Below are 13506 nucleotides of genomic sequence, written 5' to 3'. Positions count from 1 at the left end.
CTGAGATGTTTAACAATCACCTCTGTCTAGATGAAACCTATCCAACAGTAAAAAAGACTATCCAGTCTATTTCAGGATATTGGCCAATGCTCCATATGTGAACAACTCTTCTTGAAAATTCAGAAAGTGCAAGTCACATGAGAGAGAATATTTCCCAAGGAAAAACAATATTGCCACAACACTAAAAAGCCACATCCAGGGTTTTCTAATCCTCTTGCAAACTAGTTTTAGGCATAAATTCAAGTAGAAGATGCTATTTTCACCTGTCGTTAATGTGTACAATTTCAAATTTTGAGTGAAAAGTGTGTCATGGAGCCAGTGAAATATATATATAATATATGTAATATATAAATCTCTAAGTGAATAAAAGAGATTTCTTTCAATCGCTTTGAAGTTAAAGAAGAAACTTTCTAGGCATAGACTTTCCCGTTAATATACGAAGTAATACTTTCCTGTTAATATACGAAGTAAAAAGAAAATAGCACGATTTGAGTATTTTTGATACCATGGAGCTGTAATAGGTACTTGAAGAAAGTAAATGGAGTATTTTGGTTTTGTAAAGCCCCAAAATGGGAAGCATTGCTCAGTGTTTTGTTTGCAGTATGGGAGGCACATCATTCACTTAATTCCTTAGACAGTTTGGTACTCTGAAAGCATAGAATGATTTTCTGGTGGATGTGTTTTGAGGAAGAAAATGGGCAGATGGTAGGGGGAGTCAGATAATAGATTGCAGAGCTGCATAGCAGGTTAAGCAGAAAACTGAGATTCTTTGCAGTACATGGGATGTGAAGGGAGAAGTTGATGTGTTTCAGTAAGATCCAGTAGCGTCTTCAAAGATCACCAAAAGTGTCTCAAAATACGAACAGCAGCTGGATAACACCATCATCTGAAACAAGATTGGTGATGCAATTTGAGATGGCAGAAAAAATAGCACAATGAGCTGCTGAGCATAATCTTCCATTCCTGCCGATCTGGCCTTGCCCAATAATTACATCACTTCTTCCGGCATGCCTTAGAATTGTGGCAATTATGGAGCATAACACCCTCAGAATCAGATAAAATAGGGGGGAATGAGGAATTAAATTCACAGAATTGAGAGTGAAGACCCTTAATTCCTTAAAGAATTGCTGAGATAATGATAAAACTTAACTTGGGGTAGCTATTATTAATTTTCCATTGCACCTGTAAAAATTCCCATGTTGCTTTCAGAAACTTAAAGCAATACAAATATGTTATCTAGAAGTTGCATAGGTCCTAAGTCTAGATGAGCATTACTGGTTTCTCTGTTCAGTTCTCTCAAGATTGAAATCAAAGTGTCAGCTGGCCTTGGCTTTTTTCTGGTGACTCTGGGGAAGAATCTGCTTCCATAAATATCCATGCAGTTGGCAGAGTTCCATTCCATTCAGTTATAGGTCTGAGATCTCTGAATCTTTGCTGGCTATCCAGCAGGGTTCATTCTCAGTTTCTAGAGGCTGCCTGTAGTCCCTGACTCATCTTCAAAGCTAGCCACTGTGAGTCAAGTCTTTCTCCTCTCTGATCACTCCACCCTCCAGCTGGAGAAACGTCTCTGCTTCGGAAGACTTATGATTACACTGGACACACCTGGTAGTGGAGAAAAATTCACAATAATCCTAAATAATCCAGGATAATTAACTTCCATAACCTTAAGTGCATCTGCAAAGTTCCTTTCACCATATAAGGTAACATTCATACCTTCCAGTGATTAAAACATGGACTTTTTATGGGCTATTTTACCACCAGTGTATACAATCTATGCTCAACTTTTAAACACAAAAGGGATTGAAAAATACAATCCTAGTCTAAGGTTACAGAAATGAGTTGAGTGCTTTGTTTTTTCTCATAACTCAGAAGCTAGGATCTTCTCCTCATTTCCTAATGCTGACATAAGTAAAAATCTTAGTTTCTGCCTTCTGTTCCTCGTTGTCACTAGAAGATTGGATTTAACATAAGAAAAGTTTGATTCATGCTTGTGTATGTCTGAAGAGCAGCCATTCACTCATGTACACTCTCTATATTACATGATAAGAATCATGCACTTTGGGTATTCTTGTCATTAAATAGCACTGGTTCATATATAGAATAAATCAGCAAATTTGTTGTCATTTTTGTTTGATTATTTCTTTTGCATTTAAGGGTCTAAATGAAAATATATAATTAAACATTTTTGGTATATGCGTATTCATTTATTAAGCTATTGTTTATTGATCACCTATTATGTATCTCAATCTACTCTAACCATTGGAGATTGCAGGAGTGGACAAGTTAACACATCTATGGATTTATAATTTCAATACAAATTTCTAGTAGATTTAGGATGTTTTGGAAGAACAAAATTAAATATTTCTTTTAATATTCAAAAATGAAATTTCTGATGTATCAGGTATCAAAGAAAATTATTTTTAGTATACTTTTATAAGTTGTAATTAAAGAAAAAATGCATCATTTGACTCAACTAGTGCTTCAGAGGTTATTGACATATTGCTGGAGGCTGTAAGTATGAATTTAATAGTGCTTAGGTCCTATATTCTTACAATTAAATTATATTAGTCTAATAAATATCCATTTAATATCTGCTTCCAGGGTTTCACAATCTTGTAGAGAGGGCATGGCCATAAGGCACAGCGTAAATCTCAGGTAAGGCTTTAAAGAAAAAGAACAAAATTGGAGAATATACATTGCCACATATCAAGAGTTCTAAATTGAGAGTAATTAAGAGAGTGGGCATTGCTCAAAGACAGACAGAGAGAGAAAAGCGTAGAATAAATAGCAGATAATTAAATTCATATTTAGGCTCATCAATAAATATTTCTAGGGCAATCGTATACTCACATGATGGAAAAGAGTCTTTACATACCATGGTGCGAAGAAAAAAAATAACCACAAAAACGAATCTTGTAGATCATGGATCAAATTTTGAAAAAAACTTTGAAAAATGAAAACTAGAAATGGTATAGAAGATAACACAATAAACTATTTTCATGGAACATGGGATTTAGAGATTTCTTAAACAGAATACCAAAAGGAAAGGGTTGATTGGATTATATTACAGTTAAGAGCTTCTGTTCATGAAGTATTATTATTAGCAAATTATAAATGAAACATGAAGAGTGGGAGAAGATATTTGGAAATAAGCATACATCAGAGATATTGTGGATTTTGCCACATGAATTTTTTGGTTTCCCAGTGCATATAAAAGCTATGTTTATACTACACTGTAGTCCATTAAGTGTGTGATATTATATAATATTTTTATTTCTAAAATATATATATATACTGACCTCAATTTAAAAATACCTTATAGCCAAAATTGCCAACCACCATCTTTACTTCAATGAGTTGAGAACTTTTTTCTGGTGAAGGGTCTTTCTTGATGTTGATGACTGCTGATGGATTGTCAACACAAGTGGTTGCTGAAGGTTGTAAAAAACAAAATATCTGAAATGCAATAAAGCAAAGTGCAATAAAATGGTGTGTGCTTATACATATTGACAAAGGATTCATAACCATATTGTATCAAGAATATATGCAGAAGGTATTCAAATGAATTAGAAAAATAACCAAGAGATTTGAAATGGCATTTCTTGAAACAAGGATAGCTAAAATGTCAATGAAAATATGAAAAAGAAAATAAAACTTACCATGACATGTCACTCCACAATGACCAGAATGGGAGGTTTCTTGGAGAGAGGAACTGATGATATGAAATGTTGGTGAGGAGTAATTGAAAGTACGACACCTTATTTGATAGAAAAGTAGTTGAACAACGTGACTGAAATATACACGTGCATATCCTACAACTCAGCAATCCTATTCTTAGATATACCTAGTTATAGGAATATATGCAAACACATGCAGAAATTACCAATATATATTCTACAGAAATACTCATAAAAGCAGTATTTGTAGTATCCAAACATGGAGAAATAAATGCCTATGAAAAGTAGAATGGATAAAACCTTCCTGGAATATGCAAACAATTTAATACTAAATAGGATTATATGAACAAACTAATCCTACATGCAACATTTGTTCTTGACAAATATTTCTGATGCAAAACAATAAACATTGGATTATTTAATTTATATGAATTCCACATCAGGCAAATCTAAGCCATGGTGGTAACCTTATGAAAGGTTTGTGAACAGATCCTACATTGAGAGCTAGTTTTGGGGTGCCTGAAATATTATTTTTCTTTTCACAGGTGGAGGTTATGGGGTGTGTTCACTCTGCACTTAGGAACTGTTTTCTCTATACTTATTTGTGTAAGCAACTATCCATATGATTTGTTACTTTATATGTGTTTACATTTGGTATTTACAAGGGCATTTGTGTTTACAAGGGCAGACCTGTGATTCTTCTCCCAGACTTTTTATTTTACAGAGAATGAGAAAGGAAGTGGCACTCATCAGGTAGTAAATACACTAAATAGAGCTTGTCCCTGATAACATTTTTATGGATAATTTATGGCTTCTTTTCTCTCTTCATCATCAAAGTATGCTTCAAACTGTGTACAGTAGGGCTAAATAAGGAAAGGAAGTCAAATGGAACATATTGTTGCTTTTTATACAGTGCTTCTAATATGTCTGTCTTTGAAGATGAATCTCATATTCAAAATCCAAAGACAATTAATCTTTCACTTGTTCATTGTCAGAGATTAGGCATGACTTTTTAGATAATCTACAGCTGACTATAATACCCTAGAGTCCTAAGGAAATTAATGACTTCCTAAATTAAGTCAGAACAATGGAAGATATGTTGGAACACTTGTTCTCCTTCTGGCCTGCGTGTATTGGTAGCTCTTAGAAATACCCACATGCCAGCCTTCATAACAGACTAATTAAAACATAACCTCAGAGGACAGGTCCTATAATAGTAATTTTTTAAATGCTCCCTGTCAATTCTAAATTTCTCAGAATGTTACCTAAATATTAAGAGAACTAGGGTATCTTCTTTAAAAATACTGTGTTAGTACAAAGAAGGATTTAGCTTAATAATGGCAACTTTTTCTTATTTACTTTAACATACTTTGGCAATATATCAGTTTTATATTATTTGGATTTTAGAACAGAATGTAAGGCAGAAAGTGTTTTGATCTTCTCCCACTCCTGTTTATGAAATTAATGAATATGGTCACAGAAAATGCATCAAACCTCTGATTTTTATTTTCATTAGGTTCAGCTGAGGAGAGAAAAAATGTACATCAGTTAAGGAAAAGAAAAAAAAAAAAAAAGAAACCAAAACATCTTAACATGCTGAACTAGCTTTTGCTATAAGTAGAAGCAATTGTTTTCCTAAAATTCTATGCACATAAAAGGTATCTGATACTCAAGTAAGTTTGTAATTACATGCATGACCTAGCATTATTTATAAGTCAATCATGTGGGAAGTGTTCTTTCTAGGTTATAAATATGCTTTGTCAGACATTTTTTTCTGAAGACCCTTGAGACTGTCATTTACAATATGCCTCTATATTTGTTCATCAAATATATTGGTAATAATGGAAAAATTGATAAAATCATACCTATGCATTCCCAAATGATTCTGATTTTTAACACCTTTTCATTAAAAAGACTGCTTCAAATTTCTTTTTTTTTGTTTGTTATTTGTATGGAATTAGAACCATATATATGCATGGGGCATATATTAGGTGCACACATGTATAAAGATTAGCTCCAGATGGAATAAAACCTTAAAGGTAATTTTTTTTTAAATGACAGTAACAAATCAAACGAGCAAAAAATAAAAGAAACTGTAAAATCCTGGTTAGAAAATAAAATTGGATTTAGTTGAATACCTTGGTATCTTAAAAGATTTCTTAAACCACAAAGATTGATCTTAACAGATTAATATATTTGGCTATACTTAATTGAGTAACATAATGGAAGATTCAAGAAAAGAGAAACATATTGCCTATTCTTAGGCTTTAGTTCTTAATATTTTAAAGAGGCCATTTGTCCCTATTTAACATTAAAATCATTCATTGCTTCTTAGATTGTGTTTCCTTCTAATTTCTACTTGTTTAACTTCCCCTTTAGAATGCTAGCTTCATGACAAGAAGGAGCTTATTTTTCTTGTTCACATCACCTCCAGCACCTAGTATCGCATCCAATGCAGACTTAGTGCTTAGCATTTATTGCTATTGAATAACACTTTAGAGAATGTGATATTATTGTTTGAAAACCAACTTTTCCCTTCTGTACTAATAGCAAGCATAAAATTATCTGCTTATTAATTATGAGACTAAAACATCCCCTAAAAACAATATTCTACATTAAATAAATAATTATATGAAACAATATAAAGGAAAAAAATGATATTTTTAGGAAATAAAAAATAGTTAAACACTATAGATATATTTAGTAAATGCACAGGAAATGTATAATGTTTTAATTGAAAATTCAATTAAATCTATTAAATGATATTAAATTAGAAAGACAAATGGAAGGTGCACCTTACTTTTGATCGAGAAATCTCAACATTTTAAAGGTGTTTTAGAATGATGTTTTAATTTCAAATCTAGCTATTAAAAACACCAGTGAAATTTATTTATGCATAGAGGATTTGACAAAATGATTTTAAATCTTGGTTAGAGAATAAGCATGTTAGAATAGCCAGGTAAAGTTGGAAATAAAGAATACAAGAGGAAGAAGTATGAAAAACAATACTATCCCTATATGCCAGATAGTAAAACATTTTATAAAACTATAATAATTAAAACACCTGAAATATCATTAGAAATAGATTGAACAAAAGCACATCAGAGTATAGAAAATAGATGTTCATACAAATACGAATATATTAAAAATTATAATCATCCATTCAAATTAATGGACAAATCCAAAATTGTTCAATAAATGATATCATTAATACTAAGTAGCCATCAATTTGAAGAGTTTATCCTAAACATGTTGGTTATAGCAAAGTAAATGCCATATGAATCAAATATTTAAGTATTAGTACTAGAAAAATCTTAAATATGTTGTTAAAAAATGTGATATCTTTTTCTTAACCTGGAATAGGAAGGTGGGATAAAACTTCTGTAACATTGAAAGAAAACCCATAAATTATAAAGGGCAAGATTGATACATATCTTTACATAAAAATAAATCTTTAAATTTGACACACACATAGACTTTTGAATGGCAATGTCTTCCACAGATCAATAATTATGATGGGAAAAAAAAATGATAAATTGCCAAAATATCTGCAATAAATCTGATACACAAAGAGCTAATCACCTTAATAGAGAAATTATTCAAAAAAATGCATAAGAGAAACTCCCAATACATTAAACATGGTTGATAGGTGTATGTAATTGGTGTCTTTGACTAGGCAGAAAAATCTCTGCAAATTTTCTTACTAATATATAGCTTTGAAAACAATGAAAAAAAGTAAACGAAAGATTAATAATGGGAGGTAAAAATTTAATGCCATGTATATTATATAGCATTTTTTTAAAGTAATTCGGTAATATTCATACATTTGGCAAAATATATAAGATAATTTTAGTATAAAAATAAGGCACAAAAATGATATAAAATATTATTTAATTTCAGAAAAAAGGTAACTTCACTTTTTTTTACTCACAAATAAATAGGGTTTATATATGCTTTGTGATTTCTAAGAGTTTATATAGTTGTTTGGTCTCAGATGTTGTGTTGTGAGGGAATAAATATGAGGTTTACATGCTGTTATTTGGCTGGCCAACAAATTTAATTTTCCTTATGAATGCATTTTTAATAATAATGCATTTTAATAATAATTTACTTCTTAAAATAGAAAATAAAATATAGTAACTACATAAAGAAAATATATAATGTATATAGTAGAGTATCATTTTTTTAAACACAGTGATTGTATAAATGGATGTGATTTTTTCATTAACTTTAATGCCTCTTCATCATAATTTAATTATGAGAAACTGGGAAACATCTCTAATTAACCAGACAAATATAAATTGATTTAGAAATAAAAATAGATGATATTAATACACACATGATCTATCCCTCTTGAATTCAGATGAAGCCTAACACATGAAGCAGCTTTCTGGGTCACAGTTAGGACCGATTGTGCTTTTAACTTGCCTTAAATTATCTCATGCAGATGGCCATGTTGTTAAGCAGATGGCTGTTCCTTGACCTTTAAAACCTACGTTTTACTTTTCATACATACCTGTGGTTTAAAATGGATCAAGTTTTCCATTTTATGTATTTAAGTTTTACATAGATGATAAAGACATAGCCATAGCTATAGATATGGATGATACAGACATAGATATAGATACAGTTGAAATAGACATGGACAGATACAGATGTAGATTATATAGATACAGATAAAAAAAGCTATAGAGAAAGACGTAAATATAGATAGATATAGACTTAAAAATAGACTTATTGATATAGATACATTGTGTCATCTATAAATATTTCATAGGTAAGGATAAAAATGTGCACATTTTCATAAATAGAAGATTTCAATCAATAATATTTCCTATTAGGGAAGGAATTTTGGAGTGGGGTAACTTTTCTTAATTAAAAGACCTGCATTCCCTAGCACAGTATGTGGGTGGAACAAACAATATTTTGCTTGTTTTCTTAAACTGAAACTTATATTTCACATAGATATGGTGAAGGACATATGGCTATTGAGTATTGTTCCAGCCATTTATCTAGGAAAGATATCAATAACCCAGAGGTAGTTACTTGATGGACCATCCTGATACTAGTACAAATTGTATTGTTGCAGAGACTCTGGGACATTATGTTTACTTATCATGCATATAGAAGTTCAAGAAATGTATATTAGAACACCATGTCATGTTAAATATTGTCAATATACTGAGAAAAGTGCTTGAAATTTCTCTCCAGTAGGTCAACTTTTTCAGCTTCCCAGGTGATGTCTAAGCTAAAAGAAAATTGACAGTGAACGTGACGTTCAAACAACTGGGGGATGTTTTCTATCGTTATAAATGAAAATTAATAAAAACCTTAATAAATGTATTCCTGCTTGAAGTTTCACCATCCCATATGGATAGACGAAGGCCAAGCAATACTTCTTTCATAGCAATTTTTTTGGCAGTTTGAGACTAAGGAAACTATATGATCTACAAGGTAGCTATACCCTCTGTGGCTTGAAAGTGAGTTGGTGCTAACTGCCACACTCAAGATTGTGCAGCATGTGAGGGAACAGTGCAAGAGAAACCTGCTAGAACAGCATAAATGAATCTAGGACACTGCATCTAGGTCTAGCTTTTTCACTCTTTGTATCTTACTTGTACAAATCAGTACTTAGTCTTCTAAAGCTGGCATGACAGATGCCACACATTGGTTGACTTAAAAATAAGGATTTATGGTCTTGTGGCTCTGGAGGCTAGAATTCCCAAATCAGGGAGTTGGCAAAACCTTGCCTTCTTCCTGAAATCTATAGCATTCTGGTGCTGACTGGCCACAATCCTTAGTGTTCCTTGACTTGCATCTCTACCTCACAGTACATAGCGATCTGTCTCTCTCCTTGTCTATGCTTCTCTGGTTTACACTGACTTTCAGTGTAGATTGAAAGGTTCAACCTTTCATTGAAAGGTTTTATGCTGGACTTAATGGGGGAAATTGCTGCTGGTACATTTCAGCATTGACAAGAATTCAATTATTTTCTCAGTCCTACAGCATTGTTAGGTGTCTTTGTTAATGAAAATCATCAGCAAGTTTGTAACTATGGGCAGAAATAAAAGTTTGGGCCAACAATTTTAGCACTGTTTAAAAACCACTTTTCGGTGGCAAATGACTTGATTAGAATGCAAGCCATCTATGGATCTTCATTATCCTTTGATGCATAGAAAATTTTATCTAGCTTATATTCAGAATGTATTCTATCTTATGTATTCATTAGCTTTATTTACAAAGACATAATACACCCCAAGCAAAAACTTCCCTTTTTTGCTTTCACCTGTCCCATGATAAATTCATGGACGATAATGTTGACAGAATCAATGTGACTGTCACTGTGCAACACCTGACATAAAGACATAACAAAACACTGGAGAGAATAATGATCTAAAGTCTCTCAATTCTCAGCCAAAGTCGTGAACTGAAACTTAGCAACAGTCTTGTCTTAGGGGATTTCCATTTGTTATCTCTTTACTGAGGCAAATTTATAGCTTCTGGCCCTTGATATGTAACTATTGATTTGGAACTTCTCTTTCCTATATTTCAATATGCAAAGAACACAAGAAGTTATTATTAGCGCAGGTTAAGTTTCTCATTTAAGTTTATATCACTATCAATGCCTTTGTAATGAGGGATGTTGTCTTACCAGGACATCACTGAAATCCACTTTATAAATGACATCTTGCATATGAGAGCTGATAAACATAGGAGGTCATCTAATCACCATGACTGCCTGCCATGATGGAAGAGGCATAATTTGTGTTTCTCCCTGACTTTGATGGGAATGTTTACAATATTTGGTCACATGATTCTGACCTATGTAAAACTTTGAAAGGGATCCAAAATAAGAGAAGATTATTGAAATGGAACAGGCTGCAATTCAAACAAATTTGTCACCTGGCCTTTATGATCAGTTGGATTCCATTCTACTCTCATTGCAAAATACTAGGCTGTATGAGGTGCGGAGTCTGTGCAAGCCCTGGTGGACTATTTACAACTCAGGTGCCCAGGGCTTCGGTGCACTATGTAACTCCTTGATAAAAAGATAACAAAACATGTTTTATCTGAGAAACGTCTCTGGCTTGTTCTGGAACTCAGATAAATAATAAGGGATATCAGATAAAAAAATCATTAGACTTTTCTTACCCATTATGAACTTTGTTTTAATTAACCCACAAAGCCCTTAAAACATGCCCAGCAGGATACTATAATTTTGTAGTTGCTGATCAGCCTTTGTCTCACATCATTTCAATGCTCACCCAAGGGACTTAACAACAAAGTGGCCATGATTTAAGGGATGGGTATCAGAGATGGCCCTTAATTGCCCTAGGCTGATTATTGCAGAACACATTTTGAATATTACAGAATGGTAAAGGAAAACTGTAGAAAAACAAGGACAAAATCAGGGGAAATGTAACTCGTTTCAACAATAATATTAGGATTTTAATTGAGAAGCATTTATGGTTCAACACACAAAAGGATAAAAATCCGTATCTTAATTGAGTCCATTTTATTGAGAGATAGTATCATATAATGGTTAAAACATCGGTTCTGGAATTAAATGGCTGGTTCTAAAAATTCTGGCCTTATCTTTAGCTCTGTGAACTTGAGCATGACACTTTCTTACCTATGGCAGTTTCCTCATCTGTAATATTAAAATGGGAGCAATACTTACCTAGAAGATCAGTTGTAGCAAATATGCAAAATGTGCAAAATGTGCAAAAAGTCCTAAGGGTGTTCTGATATAAATTAAATTCTCAATATGCATTAGATATTAATTTTTAAATTGCAGTCATTGGCCATAAATATTTTCCTGTATATTCCTGTTTTTGAGTATAGTGACTGATTTTTGGTAGTTCTTCAATAAATCCAAGTTGAATGAGGCTATATATAATTTAAATGATTATTTTACCATGTATGCACTTATGACTCAGAGAAATAATTGGAAGAAGCTTACATTTATAATTACTAAAAGCTAAATCACTGACAGTGGATGTTCAGTATATAATTATGAACTTAAAATAAAGGGGGAACTTTATCTCAAGTCATCATCATTAAATCTAGATTTGATTTCCATGTCAAATATTCACAACCTTCTGTCAATTCCCAGGAACCTGACTGACCCCAAGTAGAACATTTTTAATCCTACTATATGTCATATTGCACCTTGAGCCATACTGTACTTTGTGGGTTTTTCAATCTAGCAAACAGAATCTATCTATATCTCTTACATCTTACATTGTCAATTTGTACTGTTCCTTAAAGTTGTGAAGATCTTGGGGAATCTTAATTTTTCAGCATTTTTTTTAATCTAAAATATCCTCTTCTAAGAATTAACTTTTTAATTGGTTTATTTTTTTAAAAAGCAGTACTGATTGAGATGCATTCACATACCAGGCAGTGCATCCGAAGTATACAATCAATGGCTTTTAGTATATTCAGAAATATTCATCATGGCAATCAATTTTAGAACACTTTCATTATTCCAAAAAAGAAAAGCCCATACCCCTTAGCAGTCATCTCTCAATCCCTTATCCTTCCCCAACTACATAACCACAAATCTATTTCTGTTTTAAACATTTATTTACATTGACTATATAAGAAGAATCATACAACATGTAGTATTTTATGTCTGGGTTCTTTCACTTAGCATAATGCTACAGGTTTTTAAAATTATTTTTTTCTTTATTAGAAATGTTATATGTTTACAGAAAAGTCATGTAAAAATACAATGTTCTCGTATAATCACCTATTATTGACACTTAGCATTAGTGTGATACCTTTGTTACAATTGACAAAAGAATGTTAAAATAATGCTATTAATTACAGTCCATAGTTCACATTAGGTGTATTTTTCCCATATACCACCCAACTGTTAACACCTGTATTAGCATCATACTTTTGCTATAATTCGTGAAAGAGCATTCTTAACTTGTACTATTAACCCCAATCCAATGACCGCAACAGGGTTTACTATGTTATAAAGTCCAATGTTTTATATTCTAACTTTCATTCTGTAGCAATCATGATGCCAAGTTTCTCCTTTCAACCACATTTACATATATAATTGAATGCTGTTAATTATAGTCATAATAATATGCTACCATCACCACGATCCATTTTCCAAACCTTTACAATCAACTTAAATAGAAATTCTATACAAAGTGGAGCATCAGTTTTTCATTCTCTCCTCCAATCTACTCCCTGGTAAACTGTATCCTAAATGTCAATGCTGTGAGTTTGCTTATCATAATTAAATAATACCAGTGAAATCGTATAATATTTGTACTGTTGTGCCTGGTTTATTTTACTCAACATAATATCCTCAAGGTTTATCCATGTTGTCCCTTGCTTCAGGATTTCATTCCCTTTACAGCTAAATAACATCACATCACATTTCTTGAGGGCAGACCTATTGTTTGTTCAGATCTTTTCATTATGTTGTTTCCAAGGAGATGTGGCCCACCCAATTGTGGGTGGGGGCTTTTTATTAAGTTGTTTCCATGGAGATGTGACCCTGGCCATTCAAGGTGGGTCTTAAATAGCTTGGTGGAGCCCTTTCAGAGTTGAGCATTTTGGAGAAAGCTCAGAAAAAGATGGTTGGATATGCCAAGATAACAGTTTGAAACCAGAAGCTTGGAGAGAAGGACTGCAGGTGTTGCTATATGTTTTCCCCTGAGACAGAGAAACCCTGGACTCAATTGGTCTTACTTGACTGAAGGTATTCTTTTATTGGTGCCTTAATTTAAACATTTTCAGGCCTTAGAACTGTAACGTCTAACTTAATAAATCCCCTTTATAAAAGCCAATCCAAAGAAAAAAG

The 13506-nt window shown here is 32.5% G+C and overlaps 1 long non-coding RNA gene across 6 annotated transcripts; it reads right to left on the bottom strand.

Moving 5' to 3' along the window:
- Positions 1-469: 469 nt before the first annotated feature.
- Positions 470-13112, bottom strand: LOC143646146 (uncharacterized). 6 transcript variants are annotated; one of them, XR_013157334.1, is made up of 5 exons: positions 12948-13112; positions 10330-10416; positions 3660-3757; positions 3316-3431; positions 470-1602 (listed from the first exon to the last, which is right to left on the bottom strand). It is a non-coding gene; the product is annotated as an uncharacterized LOC143646146 (long non-coding RNA). The 6 variants fall into 6 exon arrangements; XR_013157336.1 differs by lacking the exon at positions 10330-10416 and having other exon boundaries at positions 470-886; positions 1326-1602; positions 3300-3456; XR_013157338.1 differs by lacking the exon at positions 3660-3757 and having other exon boundaries at positions 3300-3456.
- Positions 13113-13506: the final 394 nt, after the last annotated feature.

This window comes from Tamandua tetradactyla, chromosome 9, assembly GCF_023851605.1.
Source record: "Tamandua tetradactyla isolate mTamTet1 chromosome 9, mTamTet1.pri, whole genome shotgun sequence".
NCBI lineage: Eukaryota > Metazoa > Chordata > Mammalia > Pilosa > Myrmecophagidae > Tamandua > Tamandua tetradactyla.
Note: the sequence above shows the minus strand (reverse complement) of the source record. Positions and strands in the feature narration are given on the sequence as shown.